This window comes from Hordeum vulgare, chromosome 2H (assembly GCF_904849725.1).
Source record: "Hordeum vulgare subsp. vulgare chromosome 2H, MorexV3_pseudomolecules_assembly, whole genome shotgun sequence".
NCBI classification, from domain to species: Eukaryota; Viridiplantae; Streptophyta; class Magnoliopsida; order Poales; family Poaceae; genus Hordeum; species Hordeum vulgare.
The window spans coordinates 4,220,823-4,238,562 of NC_058519.1; positions in this window are offsets into that span (position 1 = coordinate 4,220,823).

The following is a 17,740-nucleotide window of genomic DNA, read 5'->3' on the forward strand; positions in this document are numbered from 1 at the left end:
GGCTTGTTTGGCAAACAAGGATTGGTTGTAAGCACGCATATAACGGAAACCCAACCCGCCTTGAGACTTAGGAAGAGGCATCCGTTCCCAAGCAATCCATGCCATCTTTTTCTTCCCATTCTCCACCCCCCACCAGTACTGTCTCATCATTTTTGTTAATTCATCACACACAGAGTGCGGTAGCTTGAAGATACTCATGACATATACCGGAATGGCTTGAGCAACGGCCTTGATGAGCACCTCCTTGCTGGCAAAGGATGAATATCGTTCACTCCAGTCAACCAAACACTTGCTTAATCTGGCTTGCAATGACTCAAATCGCCCATTATGCATACGTCCTTCTCGAACTGGGAGACCCAGATATTTAGGTTCAAAAGCTTGTTGTGTTACACCCAGAACCTGTTTGACCTCCTCCGCAACCTGAGTAGAACAACTCTCAGCAAAAAGGATGGAACACTTAGAGGGGTTTATAAGTTGACCCGTCGCTGAAGCATAAGTGTTCAACACATCCTTCACAATCGTCGCCGACTCAGCAGAAGCACGAAAGAATAGCAAGGAATCATCAGCAAATAGTAGATGAGAAATAGCGGGTGCACGCCTACAAATTTTGATAGCATCTAATCCTTGTTGTTGGACAGCCACATGTAAGAGAGATGACAGGGAATCAGCCACAAAGAGGAACATGAATGGCGATAAAGGATCACCTTGTCGTATACCACGGTTCGGTGAAAATTGATGCAATAATCTGTCATTAAATTTAACTGAATATCTCACAGACCTCACACATTCCATAACCAGAGCAACCCACCTTGGCGCAAAACCCCATTTCAAAAGTGCAAGCTCCAAATAGTCCCAATCCACTCGATCGTAGGCCTTCGAAAGATCAAGCTTGTAAGCACAAAAATCTGTGCTCCCAGGGGAGGCCTGGATATGATGAATACATTCGAACGTAATTACTGAATTATCCGAGATCAAGCGTCCTAAGATAAATGCATAGGCTACGCCCTTGCCTTTCAGAGCTGATTGCAAAGTATTTACCGTCAATTAGTAATCCCTCCATCTCAAGTTAAGAGTGGTTGATTTAATATAAAATTTATACTAATTTAGTATTAAATGTGCAACATTTATTTTGAACGGAGGGAGTATTAAATTTCATTTTTACCGAGTGTTTTTTCCTGCCACTCCGCATACTTATTTTTATTTGATTTTCTTTTCCATGAGCGGTATAAATTTAGTGGAAAGTCGTTTTACTTGAACATTGGTAGACATGTTTTTTCCATACAAAACATACTATTTAAAAAAAATTCCCTCTCTTTCCGGCCCTTTTATCTTCACTATTCCTTCAATCTCTTCCACCGTCTCTTTCGTTCTCTCTTTCCTGACCTTTTCTCCCCCCAATTACCGCCCTTTTTATGCCCTCTCTTTCCGCCCCTTTTTTCTCCGGCGACATTACCCAACTCATTGTTCTCCAGCCGCTCCTCGGATGCCATTTTTCTTCTGCAATCGTGACCCTATACACATAACCCCTCACCAGCATGGTTTTTTTGCATCAATGTTTTAGGTGTTCCTTATATTCGTCAAATACGAAGGTAACATGAGGACACCTTGGGTGATGCCATCTTCTCCATACAATAACATAATAACATCACCCTAGTAGTTTCTCACGACACCATCCTATTTCACCATGATGTACTCCATGAACTTCCCAAGCCTTCAATGAATATAATTAGTTTGTGATGTTGACCCAATGAGGTTTCATCTCATTTTGAGAAGTGTCCTTAGAATGAACATTGGTACGGCAAAAAAGGGGATTCTCGGAGTTCCTTTTGTTGATATATTGAGGGTAGGTAGCAGCCTATTCGAGTTGGGTAAAATTATACAAAATTTGGGCTCGTTCAAACGAACCTAGAGAAAATACGGGAAGGACTACTATGGTTGCATGGAAGGTCGAATAAGGTTCTTGCGGTGAAATAACTCAACTAAGCAACGAAAGACTGTAACAACGACTCTAACTCCAACCTTGCCCCCCCCCCCAAGGAAAACCCTGAACAACTGAATTTGATCACCTGTTGGAGATCACACTCCCTAGCTCTCATCAGAAAAAAATCTGCTGCTGTGAAACTCCTCTCTCTCAGCTTCTCTTTCTGGATCAAGACAAGGATCCCCTGCTACGGTCGCGGGGTGTGTTTGGGGGAGACGGGGAAACTGAGTCTCCTCCCCACAACTGGTCAATATACACCTGTTATTGGAGAACGTTGCATGAGAAACAAAAAAATTCCTACGCACACGCAAGACCTATCCATGATGATGATCACTTACGAGAGGGAAAAGTGCATCTACATACCCTTGTGGATCGCTAAGCGGAAGCGTATATAATGCGGTTGATGTAGTCGAACATCTTCGCGATCCAAATCGGAGTCTGTCCCGCAATATCATCACGAACCATCCCGCGATCCCATTACGATCCATCTCGATCTAGTTCGAACAGACGGCACCTCCGCGTTCAGCACATGTATAGCTCGATGACGATCACCGCCTTCTCGATCCAGCAAGAGGGGCGGAGAGGTAGATGAGTTCTCCAGCACGACGGCGTGGTGGTGGTGGTGGTGAACAATTCAGCAGGGCTTTGCCAAGCGTTGCGGAACTAATCTAGAGGAGAAAACGATCTAGAGAGAAAGAGGGCAACTCGTGGCTTATTAGGGTTAGGGCTGCCCTCAAATCCTCTATTATATATAGAAGAGAGGGAGGGTAGGAGGCAGCCTCAAAACCCTCATGGGTTCGGCCGAAGTGGAGGAGGTTGAAGAGTCCACCTCCAATCCTACGCCTAGTAGGATTCCTCTCTTCCCCACTTGGGTTTGTTTCCTTCCCACCTCCTACCTGCATTGGGCTTTAGTGGGGACTTCGGCCAGCCCATTAGGGGATGGTTCATGTCCTCCCACAGCACATGAGACCCTTTGGGATGAGTGGGCCCACCTGATGGACACCTGGAACCCATTCGTCACTTCCTGCACACTATCAGAAATGTCTGAAACTTTTCCGGAGTTTAAAATCCACTTTCCTATATATCAATCTTTACCTCGAGTCCATTCCGGAGCTCCTCGTGACGTATGCAATACACCACGTATGATTCAAGTTAATTACTTTCGTGCCAAAATAAATCTGGATGCCATCAATACACGCGATGATGCTCCAAAAATAAAACTGCACAATTTATTTTTAGTCGGGCTATTCCCCTTTTCATTACCAAGATAACGGAAATACAACCGAGTTCGAACAGGTGTGAAAAGAAAATGAAAGAAAACACAGGAAAGGGAATAAATTACTCCTTGTCGTCTTCCTCCGACGTGCCAGTGTCCGATTCCTCCGTCGTGATGAAGGCGTCAGCCTAACGTTCATCGTCAGAGGACCAAGTAGAATCTTCCTTGAGCTCCATCTGGAAGACTGCGGCTTGCTTTCGGATACGCATGTCTTCACGATAGGCGGCTTGCTCCGCCCTCCTTTGCGAGAAGAATACGTGCTCGTCGAGGACATCCTGCGGGAACTATCGGCGCCAATCCGCCATGGCATGTTCGTCCATTTCAGCGATGCTGAGGCGGTGCTCACGCCTCCGTTCCGACGATGGTCCTCTTCGATGACAACCCGCGGGCGAGGCGCGACCATCTGCGCCCACTCCCGCGTCATCACCTCGGGGGAATTCATCTACCTACGAGGCCGGTTAAGGTGTCACGCCGTCGCTCGTACGCGCGGGCGGCCTCGTCGACGGTGTCGAATGTGGCGAGGCCGAGGCGCATGTCGCCGGAGCGGATCTCGGTGTAGAACGTGCCAGAGGGGCGCGCGGACGCAACGGTAGCCCGAAGTTCCGTGGCGGCACGGCGGCGGTGAGGCGAGAGAGAGATAGGCAGAGGGAGCGTGACGAGGCGAGGGTCGAGTGGGAGCGGTGGAAGGACACGTGGAAAAGACGCTGGATTTATAATGCGCGTCGAGCGCCGCGCGTCAAATCTATCGCGCGTCGGGCCACCTTTTCACGGGTGCGCAACCTTTTCCGCACGCCAAAATCTACCGCGATCCTGGAAGCGCGTGCAACCGCTCCGCATGCACTAAAATGCAATTTTCACGTGCATACGCGTTTTTTTAAATCTGTTGTTGAAGATGCTAGTATATTAAAATAAAGAGCGATCCCGCCCGGATTCAATGGCTGCCAGCTATCGGAACTTGGTATCAATAGGAACTTGGTCCCCTTGACCAAAAAAAAACTGTCGAAACTTGGTTCACGTGCAACACGCGCCGCACAAATCTCGCTTCCAAACATGTGGTTTTCAATGCTATAATCCATATCATCTACTCCCTCCGTTCTAAATATATGACCTTTTAGAGATTTCACTATAGACTACACACGGATGTATATAGACATATTTTAAAGTGTAGATTCATTCATTTAGTTTTGTATGTAGTCCATAGTTTATAATCTCTAAATGATCTTATACTTAGGAACGGAGGGACTACATAAATTTAAAACATCAAAGACGAATCCACATCGTACAATCGTACACTAGTAACATCCATATCACCTGTAAGATACTCAATCATTGATTGGATACCTATAGTGCGGCCGGCACAAGGCCCATAAATTTGAGGGTGGAGGGTAGTGAACTTTTATAGCCCTAGTATGCAGGGAGGTCCTATTTAACGCATTCAGTAGCAAATAAAAGTACCGTCGCATAGAGGGCGCTCGACAGGGACAAAAAAATAGAAGTACCGTCGCATAGAGGGTTGAATTGGAGCGAGCCGTTGGATAAAAAATGAGCAAAAACAGACTTAAAGGGGAGCAATGTCGGATACAAACTACTGACCTACAGCTCGTGCATGTATTTGCCTACCAGTCCACATATTCAACATTGCTGAAATACAAAGCAGACCAAATCAAAAGAACTAAACTTAGCGGCGTAAAATAAACATTACCTAAAAAATTGCAAACATTGTTTTAAATTTCAAACACTTTATTCAAGTTACAAACAACTTTTAACAAACGCAAAAATTTCAGAAAATTCTCATCATCTTTTGAAATTATGAAGAATTTCTCAAACTGCTGAACATTTTTGCAAACATGAAAAGCATTTTAAGTTGTAAACAGTCGAAAAGTGGAGCATCTTTAAAATTCCAGGTAATTTATTAAAAACTCGAAGGTTTCTCAAAATTCCTGAACATGTTTTTAAATGTGATTTTTTAAAATTATCAGTCCATTTTTTAAACTGGGAACAATTGGAAAATTCCGAACAATTTTCATAATGTGACCATTTTTTTATATAGGTGAACAAAAATTTGAACGAAAACATGGAAAGTATTTTAACTTGTCAATTCGGAAAATGGAGCACCTTTAAAATTCTGAGAAATTTATTTAAAACTCGAACATTTTCCAAAATTCCAGAATGTTGTTTAAACAGTGAACATTGTTAAAAAATTTAGAACATTTTTTTTAAACTGAGGACAATTGGAAAATTCTGAACAATTTTCACAATGTGAACATTTTATTATATAGGTGAAATTTTGTTTGAACGAAAACATGGAAAGTATTTTAATTTGTAAATTCGTAAAATGGAGCACCTTTAAAATTCTGAGAAATTTATTTAAAACTCCATCATTTTCCAAAAATCCAGAACGTTGTTTAAACCTAGAACATTGTTAAAAAATTTAGAACATTTTTTTAAAACTGAGAACAATTGGAAAATTCTGAACAATTTTCGGTAAACATAAAATTGAAATTAAAACATGAAAAGTATTTCAATTTGTAAACATCTCGAAAGTTGGACCATTTTTAAAATTGCGAACAATTTATTTAAAACTTGAACATTTTTGAAAATTCCAGAATATTTTTAAGAACGTTAACTTTTTAAAATTTTCAGAATCATTTTTAAACTGAGGAAAATTGGAAAATTCTGAACAATTTTCAAAATGTCAATATATTTTATATAGCTGAACAAAAAATAGAAACCAGAACATTTTTCTAAACATTTGGGTATTTTGAAATTAAGAGGGTTTATGGATACGCCCGGGCATAATGCCCGATCAGTCCATCACGTAAGACGCGACTCCACCTTGGACCATCTTTTTTCTTTCTTTCTTTATTCTTTTTTTCATCAATCACGTGCAACTAACCGAACATATGAGGAAAAATATAAGACATACGATTGTGAGGATAAAAAAGTAAAGTTTCAAAACAAACAATTCAATCACTAACCGACTATGTCCGCGGAAGTTTAGAGCATCTCCAACTGGAATAGCATTTTTTGTGCACCATTGAGCGCTGGCTCCAGCGGCCGCTGAAGAAAAATGCGCACGCCGTTCCAGCAGAAGTGTTAAAAATAGAGCTAAATCAAGATGATTGATATAGATAATTTAGATAGATAGAAACCACTCCTCGTCAATACATAGTCTAGATAGTTCATAGATAGAGATACTCCTCGTCGATAGTTCATAGTACATAAAAGATGATAAAAACGATGAATTGCTCCTCGTCGTATTCCTCCGACGTGCCAATGTCCGATCCCTTCGTCGTGATGAAGGCGTTAGGCCATCATTGTCGACACTTTCTTGAGCTTCATCTAGAAGACCGGGGCTTGCTTCTGCATACACATGTCTTCACGATACGCGGCTTGCTCCGTCCTCCTTTGCAAGAAGAACGCGTGCTCATTGAGGACGTCCTGCGGGAACTGTCGGCGCCACTCTGTCATGCATGTTCGTCCATCTCAACGATGCCGAGGCGGCGCTCCCGCCTACGCTTCCGGCAACGGTCCTCTTCCGTGACAACCCGTGGGCGAGGCGCGACTATCTGCGTCCATTCCGGCGTCATCACCTCGGGGAAATTCATCTCCCTACGAGGCCGGTTAAGGCGCGACAATGCCGCTCATACGCGCTGACGGCCGCGACGACGGTGTCGAACGTGGCGAGGCCGAGGCGCATGTCGCCGGAGTGGATCTCGGCGTAGAAGGTGCCGGAGGGGCACGCGCAGACGCTGCGGTAGTTCGAAGTTCCGTGGCGGCGCGGCGACATGGTGGCACGGCGGCGGTGAGGCGAGAGAGAGAGATAGGCAGAGGTTGTGTGGTGAGGCAAAGGACGAGTGGGAGCGGTGGAAGGATGCGTGAAAGAGGTGTTGGATTTATAGTGCGCGTTGATCGCCGCGCGCCAAATCTATCACGCGTTGGACCGCCTTTTTCCGTGCGCGCGCAACCTTTTTTCGCGCGCCGGAATCTATCGTAATCGCTGGAGCGCGCGCAACCGCTCCGCACGTGCTAAAAATGTAATTTTTCCTCACACAAAAGTATTTTTTATTTCTATTATTGGAGATGCTCTGAGAAGGAAGAGTGATGCCCGTCGGGATTCGATGGCCGCCAGCTATGAGAACTTGGTCCCCTCATCAACAAAAAAAAGCTCTCGAAACATGGTTCACGTGCTACAAGCGCCGCACCAATCTCGGCTCCAAACATATCGTTTTCAATGCCATAATCCTACAACTACTCCCTCCGTCACAGTTTATAAGACATGCACGTGTACCGAAATTGTTATTTGGCTTATATAAAATATATTATTTAACATAAAAATATATCATTAAAAAATAAAACATCTAAAAGTTCTAATGATATATTTTTTTAATATATGCCTCTCATTAAGTTGGTTAAATTGACGACCTAGATACACGTGCCGGACTTATAAACTGAAACGGAGGGAGTACCTAACCTTAAAACATCAATTACTCCTATTTTTCTTAATATTTTTTGTCAAAAAAACATACAATCTATTCATCTTCAATCATGATAGTACAATGAAAATCAGAAGTATAAAAATTACATCCGGATCTGAAGACCACCTAACGACGACTACAAGCATCAGAAGATCAACCGCCGCAGATGTAGAATGTAGATCAGAATTATCCAACCTAAAAACACACGAACAAAGACGAACGACGAACAGATGCAACAAATCCATCAAAGATAGATCCGCCGGAGACACACCTCCATACGCCCACCGACGATGTTAAACGAATCTCCGAAACGGGGGCTCGCCGGGGGACCTTTATTCCATCTTCAGGAAGCCGCCACCGTCTTGCCTTCCTGAGTAGAACATAAATCGTGATAAAACTCGAAACAAGATCTAAAAATGAAGCCCTCCCATCGACAAGGGCCGAGATCCACTCTGCCTCCATGGCCCTAAGTCCACCGAAGACGGGGACGAACACATAGACCATTGACCGGACATGAGAATAATAAGTTAAATCAACCGGACCCCTCATAGCCTCCTTACATGCCCGGGTTGTATAGGAAAAAAATATTAAAAGACGTAATTATGAAAGTAAAATATTTAAGAGATGATCGGTCTGTGTGTGCGGGCATTTGAGGGATAGGAGGTTGCAGCTCTAGATGCTTTTACTAGACATTTATGTTGTAACTTTTTTTACTTTTTCCGTCATGGTTTAGAAGGCACAGTTAAACTTGTGTGTATTTTTAAAATAGATAATATTTAAGGCGCGAAAGAAATTATTCTTATTAATTAGTACTAGTACTCCCTCCGATCCTTTTTGCTCCGCATATTAGATTTGGATCAGTCAAACTGTATAAAGTTTGACCAAATATATATTAAAAAATATCAACATCTACAATACCAAATATACATATCATGAAACTACCTTTCGCAATGAATCTAACAATATTAATTTGACATTGTGAATGTTGATACATGTTTCTATAAATTTGGTCAAAGTAGAGATATTTTGACTTCGGACAAAGCTAATATGCAGACTAAAAAGGACCGGAGGGAGTATTACTCATGCATGCGCGCTCCCAATTTGCTGCTCACACATTAGTACTAGTATTTTTTTATTTGATTAGGCGCATTAGCATTTACACCTACTACATCTCACAACCAATCGATGACTATCTTGGTTTCAGAGATTTTCTAAACGTGTCTTCTAAACCATGACGGAGGGAGTATGAGTAGAAGAACGATCATATCATTTACATGAAGAAAAGAATAAAAATCTAGGATAGAATTCTCCCACAGTCCAAGCATTGACTATCGAATGAATATCTAGCTAAAATGCCAGCAACTTGATTCGCTTCTTGCAAGCAAATGTTTATAGTTAGTTTTTGTGAAATGTTTAGTCATCGGACACTAGTAACATCCCATATCATCTCTAAGATACTCATTCATTGATTGGATTCCTTCCACCACCAATTGTGTCAGGCAGGCCCATAGGTTTGCTGATAGCACAGAGCCCATAAATTTGAGGGAGGAGGGTGGCGAACTTTGCCGGTGCCGACCTGTCCGGCTTGGATGGCAGCGGGAGTAATGAGCTAGCTACCTCCATTGCCGGTGCCGACATATCCAGCTTGGATTGGACCGGGATCAGTGGGCTAGCTATCTCTATAGCTTGCTTTCTTGATTGATCTGTGCTGTGGTGCTACTGCGTTTTTACAGCAAGTATAATAAAACCGAGTCAGCTGATTATAAGAAATAAACTAATATATTTTTGTTTAGTTAAAGAAAAGAGAAGATGAAAAAAAGACAAGCGGGCTCTTAGCTAAGAGCCAGCTCTAGCACGTGCTCTTAGTCATTTTGTAACTATGAAAGATGGACCATATAATAAAAAAGTAGTACACTTTGCAATGAACTATTGTACATGTTGGTTATGAGGCTGCTCATAGTGAGGAGTAACATATAGTAGTATCATGCATATGTTACTACTGTATGTTATTACTTTCATAATGTATAGTATCATAAACTAGTATTATAGGTGATCTCATTTATTGACATGCATGACACATAGTAGCATAACATTTAACATGATACGATATCTACCTATGTTACTCTAACCCTCTCTCTTCTTTAATTACTTGCTACATCATCATATTTTCTAGTCCCAAAACTATATTACTAGCTATGATATCCCACTATGATCAACCTAAGATGAGCTATAAAAGACATGACAATGACTTATAGCCAGCAGCTGGTTATACTATTGTACCTGCGGTCTCCAGCCTGCAGAGTAGGCGGCCGAAATTTATTTGGAAGAACACGTATGCATGGATGATCTCCACGCGGTCCACGCGCCGCGCCCGTCTCCAGGCTGCATGGGGTAGGGTAGGCGGCGATTTAATTCCAAGAAAACGTATCCAATGCATGCGAACTGCCACGCGCTCCACGCGCCGCGCCCGGATCTGGTTCATAGCTAGCCCGGTATGGTACGAGCAGGGCACCTAGCTACTAGTACAGTACGAATTATTAAACGAAATGGAAGAAACGAGCTGCCTCCAGCTATCGGAACTTGGTTCACGTGCTACACGCGCCCCACCGGGCTCGGCTCCAAACATATTCTTTTCAACGCCATAATTCTACATCTACTTACAGCAACCGTTCCTCTCCCCTCACCGGGGCATCTAAGTATATACCACGAGTTAAAACTTAAAAGAGATGGAAAATGTTTTTCTGAGTATCTGTATATCACGAATTAAAAAAGATGGAAGAAGTTTTTCTGCGTAAGTATGTAAGCGCATCTATAGCCGGCACCTTCAAACCTGTTTAAAACGTCCGGGCAACACGTTCGATCACTGATCGATCATAATAAAATTAACGCAGATGAACCTTTTATATTCATCTTGAACGTCTGGATTGACCGGCACGTCTCAAATCCATCTCAAGTGTAAAGATGATATGAGGGTTCACCTACGCGTCCAGGCAGCCCGATCAGTCCGTCACGTAAGACACGACCCCACCTCAGATGGCATTTTTTCTTTCTTTATTCATTCCTTTTTTTTACTTTCTTCTTCTCCATCAATCACATGTAAATAACCGGACATATGAGAAAAAATATAGAAAGTGCGACTGCAAGGATGAAAAAGTAAGTGCAATCATTGACCGATCGTGTCAGCGGGCGTTTAAGAGCATCTCTAGCAGACCTCGTATAATGGTCAAACCGGTAAAAAAACTACGGGTTTACAGTTTAGGTCAGAAAAACGACACGGAGCGGATCCCGTAAAACTTGTTCGACTCGTAATTTTTTTAAGCGGCATGGTAAATCCATCCACGAAAACCTTTATATGTGCAATTTTGGAGGCAGTGTACAGTTCAATCCGTAAACTGATCAAACCTCGTCGGAGCAAACGCGTCGCCGTGGAACTGCCCGGAATCTACCTGTCACTCATCGGAATCCTTCGCCGCATGTCGGAAGAAGCCACCACACGTCGAAATTTGTTACCGCCGGTCCGAATTGCGGCTAGCTCGACCTCCACTACCGAGGCGAGGCCGTCCACAGACAGGATGGAGCAGGCCACCGACAGCGTGAATCAGGGTGGGCGGCAACGGAGAAGAGCAAGGCATGGTGGGGGAGCTCGGGCGGACACGACAGACAACGTACGCGCGGTGACGGCAGTGTCGAGCTCAATCGGGGACGTGCAGTTTCGAGCTCAATCGAAGGTGGCGGCACATGACTCCTCCATTTTATGCATGGTCGGGAACGGGCGGCGTCAGGACGAGGCGGGGGCGAGGCGGGCGGCGCCGGGGCGGCAGGGCAAGGTACGCCATGGACGGAGACGGACTCGTCAGGACGAGACTAGAGAAAAAAATCGGCTATAGATGGGTACAGTTTCATTTATGTCCAGAATAATTTTGCATAGTAAAAACTGTTTACAATATCTATTATACGTGTTTTTATGGATCTATTTTTACGGTGTCTCTAGATGCTCTAGGAGCATCGTAAAAACTGATTAGCGTGCTCTAACAGTAACTGTCCAGCTCATTAGCAGAACGAGCGATGCCTGCCGGGATTCAATGGCCGCCAGGTATCGGAAGTTGGTCCCCTCAACAAAAAAAAGGTTATCGGAACTTGGTTCACGTGCTGCACGTGCCCCACCAGGCTCAGCTCCAACTCCAAACATATCGTTTTTAATGTCATAATCCTACATCTATCTAGACCATCCGTTTGGATCTGCGCAGTCAGAAAAGTTAGTACTACAACGCAATTCATTCCATGTCTAAATTTAGACGGTATTTGGGTCGTCGTGGACAAGAAGCGGACATACGCGTCGCCCGCCCTCTTCTTTCCAGGCTCGCTAGTCGGTGGCACGTATGCCTGTCTCCGCTTCTCCTTTGCGTCCAAAACACCAGACCGCCCAGCCTGCCCCCCGCCTCCCCCTCGCCGTCGGCTTCCGTCGTCGCCGCCGCCAGCCATTCGTACCGCGGACTCAACTTCTGACAGCCTCGTCTCCCGCGGCCGCCTCCAAGCTCTGCCACTTCCTTTCGGCGGGAGGCTCTCTCCCACCAGTGTCTACCACAACGCATGCATGGTGTTCGTGTTGGAAACATGCCCTAGAGGCAATAATAAATTAGTTATTTTTTTTTATTCATGATGATCGTTTATTATCAATGCTACAATTGTATTGATTGGAAACTCAAATATATGTGTGGATACATAGACAACACAATGTCCCTAGTGAGTCTCTAGTTGACTAGCTCGTTGATCAAAGATGGTCAAGGTTTTCTGTCCATAGACAAATGTTGTCACTTGATAACGGGATCACATCATTGGGAGAATGATGTGATGGACAAGACCCAAACTATAAACGTAGCATATGATCGTGTCAGTTTATTTCTACTGTTTTTCTGCATGTCAATGTATCTGTTCCTATGACCATGAGATCATGCAACTCCCGGACACCGGAGGAATATCTTGTATGTATCAAACGTCGCAACGTTACTGGGTGACTATAAAGGTGTTCTACAGGTATCTCCAAAGGTGTCTGTGGGGTTGGCATGGATCAAGACTGGGATTTTTCACTCCGTGTGACGGAGAGGTATCTCGGGGCCCACTCGGTAATACAACATCACAACAAGCCTTGCAAGCAATGTGACTAAGGAGTTAGTTACATGATCTTGTATTACGGAACGAGTAAAGAGACTTGCCGGTAACGAGATTAAACTAGGTATGGAGATACCGAGGATCGAATATCGGGCAAGTAACATACCGAAAGACAAAAGGGAACAACCTACGGGATTAACTGAATCCTTCATATAGAGGTTCAACCGATAGAGATCTTCGTAAAATATGTAGGAGCCAATATGGATATCCAGGTCCTGCTATTGGTTATTGACCAGGGAGTGCCTCAGGTCATGTCTACATAGTTTACGAACCCGCATGGTCTGCACACTTAAGGTTCGGTGACGTTTCGGTATAGTTGAGTTATAGGTGTTGGTAACCAAAAGTTGTTCGGAGCGCCGGATGAGATCCCAGACGTCACGAGGAGCTCTGTAATGGTCCGGAGGTAAAGGTTGATATATAGGAATTCCTGTTTTGATCACCGGAAAAGTTTCGGGCTCATCGGTAGTGTACCGGGAGTGCCGGGAGGCTACCGGGGACCATCGGCAGGGATGTCACACCCCGATGGTCCTTATGGGCTGTGGGAGGATACAAACCAGCCCCTAGTGGGCTGACATAAGCTCTCACTAAGGACCATGAGGTTTGAGAGGCAAAAACCGAAAGGTGGAAAAGGTGAAAAGGGTTTCCAAGTGGAAAGGAGGAATCCTACTCCTAGTAGGATTGGGGTAGGACTCCTCCACCTCCAATTTCGGCCAAACCTTGAGGGTTTGAGGCTGCCTCCTCCCCTCCCTCCCTCCTATATATACTAGATGTATTGAGGGTTTTTGAGACACGTAATTTCAGCCACGTGCTACCCTCTCCTCTAGTTTGTAGTTCTTCCTCTAGATCGGATTTCTGCGGTGCTTAGGCGAAGCCCTGCAGGAATAGATCACCACCATCACCGGCGCGTCGTCACGCTGCCGGAGAACTCATCTACTTCCCCGTCTATCTTTGTTGGATCGAGAAGGCGGGGGTCGTCATTGAGTTGTACGTGTGCTGAACGCGGAGGTGCCATCCGTTCGGCACTAGATCGGGATGGATCGTGATGGGATCACGGGACGCATCGTGATGAGATAGCGGGACGGGCTGCGATTTGAATCGTGAAGATGTTCCACTACATCAACCGCGTTATATACGCTTCCGCTTAGCGATCTACAAGGGTATGTAGATCCACTCTCCCGTCTTGTAGATGATCATCACCATGGATAGGTCTTGCGTGTGCGTAGGAATTTTTTTGTTTCCCATGCAATGTTCCCCAATAACAGGTGTATTTTCCCCCAGAGTGGCATCATGAGATAGGTTCATGCATAGATGATATCTCGAGTAGAACATAAAAGAGTTTGTGGGCGTTGATGTTCGATTTGCTGCCCTCCTTAATCTTTTCTCGATTCGGCGGTATTGTTGGATTGAAGCGGCCCGGACCAACCTTACTAGTACGCTTACGAGAGACCGGTTTCATCGACTTTGTTTCTTCAACTTTAGTTGAATTGGATTTGACCGAGGCGGTCCTTGGAGTAGGTTAAATAGAAAATTGCATATCACCGTTGTGGATTTGCGTAAGTAAGATATAATCATACTAGATACCCATAGCAACCACGTAAAACAAGCAACAATAAATTAGAGGACGTCTGACTTGTTTTTGCAGGGTATGCATGTGATGTGATATGGACAAAGACTTGATATGATATATTGGATGTATGAGATTGTCATGTTGTAATAGTTAAATATCGACTTGCAATTTAATGCTACGGCAACCGGCAAGAGCCATAGGGTTGTCTTTATACTAACGTTTGTGCTTCGAGATGCGTTTACTATATTGCTAGGTAGTAGCTTTAGTAGTAATGGCATAGATAGCATGACAACCTCGATGACGACACAATGATGGAGATCATGCTGATGGAGATCATGATGTGGCGCCAGTGACGATGGATATCATGTCGGTACTTTGGTGATGGAGATCAAGAAGCACAAGTTCATGGCCATATCATGTCACTTATGCTTTGCATGTGATGTTAATCCTTTTATGCACCTTATTTTGCTTAGTACGACGGTAGAATTATAAGGTAATCCCTCACTAAAATTTCAAAATAAAATTATGTTCTACCCGTCTGTGCACCGTTGCGACAGTTCGTCGTTTCGAGACACCACGTGATGATCGGGTGTGATAGACTCAACGTTCACATACAACGGGTGCAAAACAGTTGCACACGCGGAACACTCGGGTTAAACTTGACGAGTCTAGCATGTACACACATGGCCTCGGAACACAAGAGACCGAAAGGTCGAGCATGAATCATATAGTTGATATGATCAACATGGAGATGTTCACCACTGAAACTATACTCAACTAACGTGATGATCGGACTTGAGTTAGTGGATTTGGATCATGCGCCACTCGAATGACTAGAGGGATGTCTATTTTGAGTGGGAGTTATTAGTAATATGATTAGCTAAACTCAATTATCATGAACATAGTCAAAAGGTGTTTGCAAATTATGTTGTAGCTTGCGTTGTAGCTCTAATGTTTTTGATATGTTCCTAGAGCAAATTTAGTTGAAAGATGATAGTAGCAATTATGCGGATTGGGTCCATAAACCGAGGACTGTCCTCATTGCTGCACAGAAGGCTTATGTCCTTAATGCACTGCTTGGTGTGCTGAACCTTGAGCGTCGTCTGTGGATGTTGCGAACATCTGACATACACGTTTTTTGATGACTACATGATAATTTAGTGTGTAATGCTTAAACGTCTTAGAATTGAAGCACCGAAGACGTTTTGAACGTCATGGAACATGCGAGATGTTCCGAGAGGTGAAATTGGGATTTCATGCTCGTGCCCTTGTTGAGAGGTATGAGACCTCCGACAAGATTCTTTCTCTACAAAGTATGGGAGAAAAGCTCAATCGTTGAGCATGTGCTCAGATTGTCTCAGTGCTACAATCGCTTGAATCGAGTGGGAGTTAATCTTCCAGATGAGATAGTGATGGTCCTCCAAAGTCACTACCACCAAGCTACTAGAGCTTCATGATGAACTATGACATATCAAGGATAGATATGATGACCCTTAAGCTATTCACGATGTTTGACATCGCGAAAGTATATACATCAAATAGGAGCATCAATTGTTGATGGTTAGTAAAAACCACTAGTTTCAAGAAGGGCAAGGGCAAGAAGGGATACTTCATGAAACGACAAATCAGTTGCTGCTCTAATGAAGAACCCAAGGTTGAACCCAAACCCGAGACTAAGTGCTTCTGTTATGAGGGGAACGGTCACTGAGGTGGAACTACCCTAGATACTTGGTAGATGAGAAGGCTGACAAAGTCGACAAAAGTATATTGGATATACCTGATACTGATGTGTACCTTACTAGTACTCCTAGTAGCACCAGGGTATTAGATACCGGTTCAGTTGCTAAGTGTTAGTAACTCGAAATTATAGCTAAGGATTAAATGGATACTAGCAAGGGTGAGGTGACGATGTGTGTTGGAAGTAATTGTAAGGTTGATGTGATAAAACATCGCACGTTCCCTCTACCATCGGGATTAGTGTTAAACCTAAATAATTGTTTTGGTGTTTGCGTTGAGCGTGAACATGATTAGATCGTATTTATTGCAATATGATTATTCATTTAAAGAGAATAATGGTTATTCTATTTGCTTGAATAAATACCTTCAATGGTTTATTGAATCTCGACAGTAGTGCTATACATGTTCATAATATTGATGCCAAAAGATACAAAGTAGTAATGATAGTACCACTTACTTGTGGTACTGCCGCTTAAGTCATTTCGGTATAAAATGCATGAAGAAGCTCCATGCTGATGGATCTTTGCACTCACTCATTTTTGAAACGTTTGAGACATGCAAACCATACCTATTGGTATAAACACATGAAGAAACTCTATGCAGATGGATCGTTTGGACTCACTTGATTTTGAATCACTTGAGACATGCAAATCATACCACATGGGCAAGATGCTGAAGGCCTCGTTTTCCAGTGAGATGGAAGTAAAAAGTAACTTATTGGAAGTAATACATTTAGATGTATGCAGTCCAATGAGTGCCGAGGCACGCAGTGGATATCGTTATGTTCTTACTTCACAGATGATTTGAGTAGATACTAGTGTATTTGCTTGATCAAACACACGTCCGAATTATTGAAAGGTTCAAGTAGTTTCAGAGTGAAGTTGAAGATCGTCGTGACAAGAGGGTAACATGTCTACGATATGATCATAGAGATGAATATCTGAGTTGCGAGTTTGGTACACATTTAAGAAAAATGTGAAAATTGTTTGACATCTCATGCCACCTACAACACCGTAGTGTTATGGTGTGTCTGAATGTCATAGCCGTTCCCTATTTGATATGGTGCATACTATGATGTCTCTTATCAAATTACCACTATCATTTATGAGTTATGCATTAGAGACAACCGCATTCACTTTAAATAGGGCACCACGTATTTCCGTTGAGATGACACCGTATGAACTATGGTTTGGAGAAACCTAAGGTGTCATTTCTTAAAAGTTTTGGGCTGCGATGCTTATGTGGAGAAGTTTCAGCATGATAAGCTCGAACCCAAAACGGATAAATGCATCTTCATAGGACACTCAAAATAGTTGAGTTTACCTCCTATCTCGGATCCGGAAGCAAAGTGTTTGTTTCTAAAAGCGGGTCCTTTCTCGAGGAAAAGTTTCTCTCGAAAGAATTTAGTGGGAGGGTTGTGGAACTTGATGAGGTTATTGAACCATTACTTCAACCAGTGTGTAGCAGGGCGGAGGAAGTTGTTCCTGTGGCGCCTACGCCAATTGAACTGGAAACTAATGATAGTGATCATT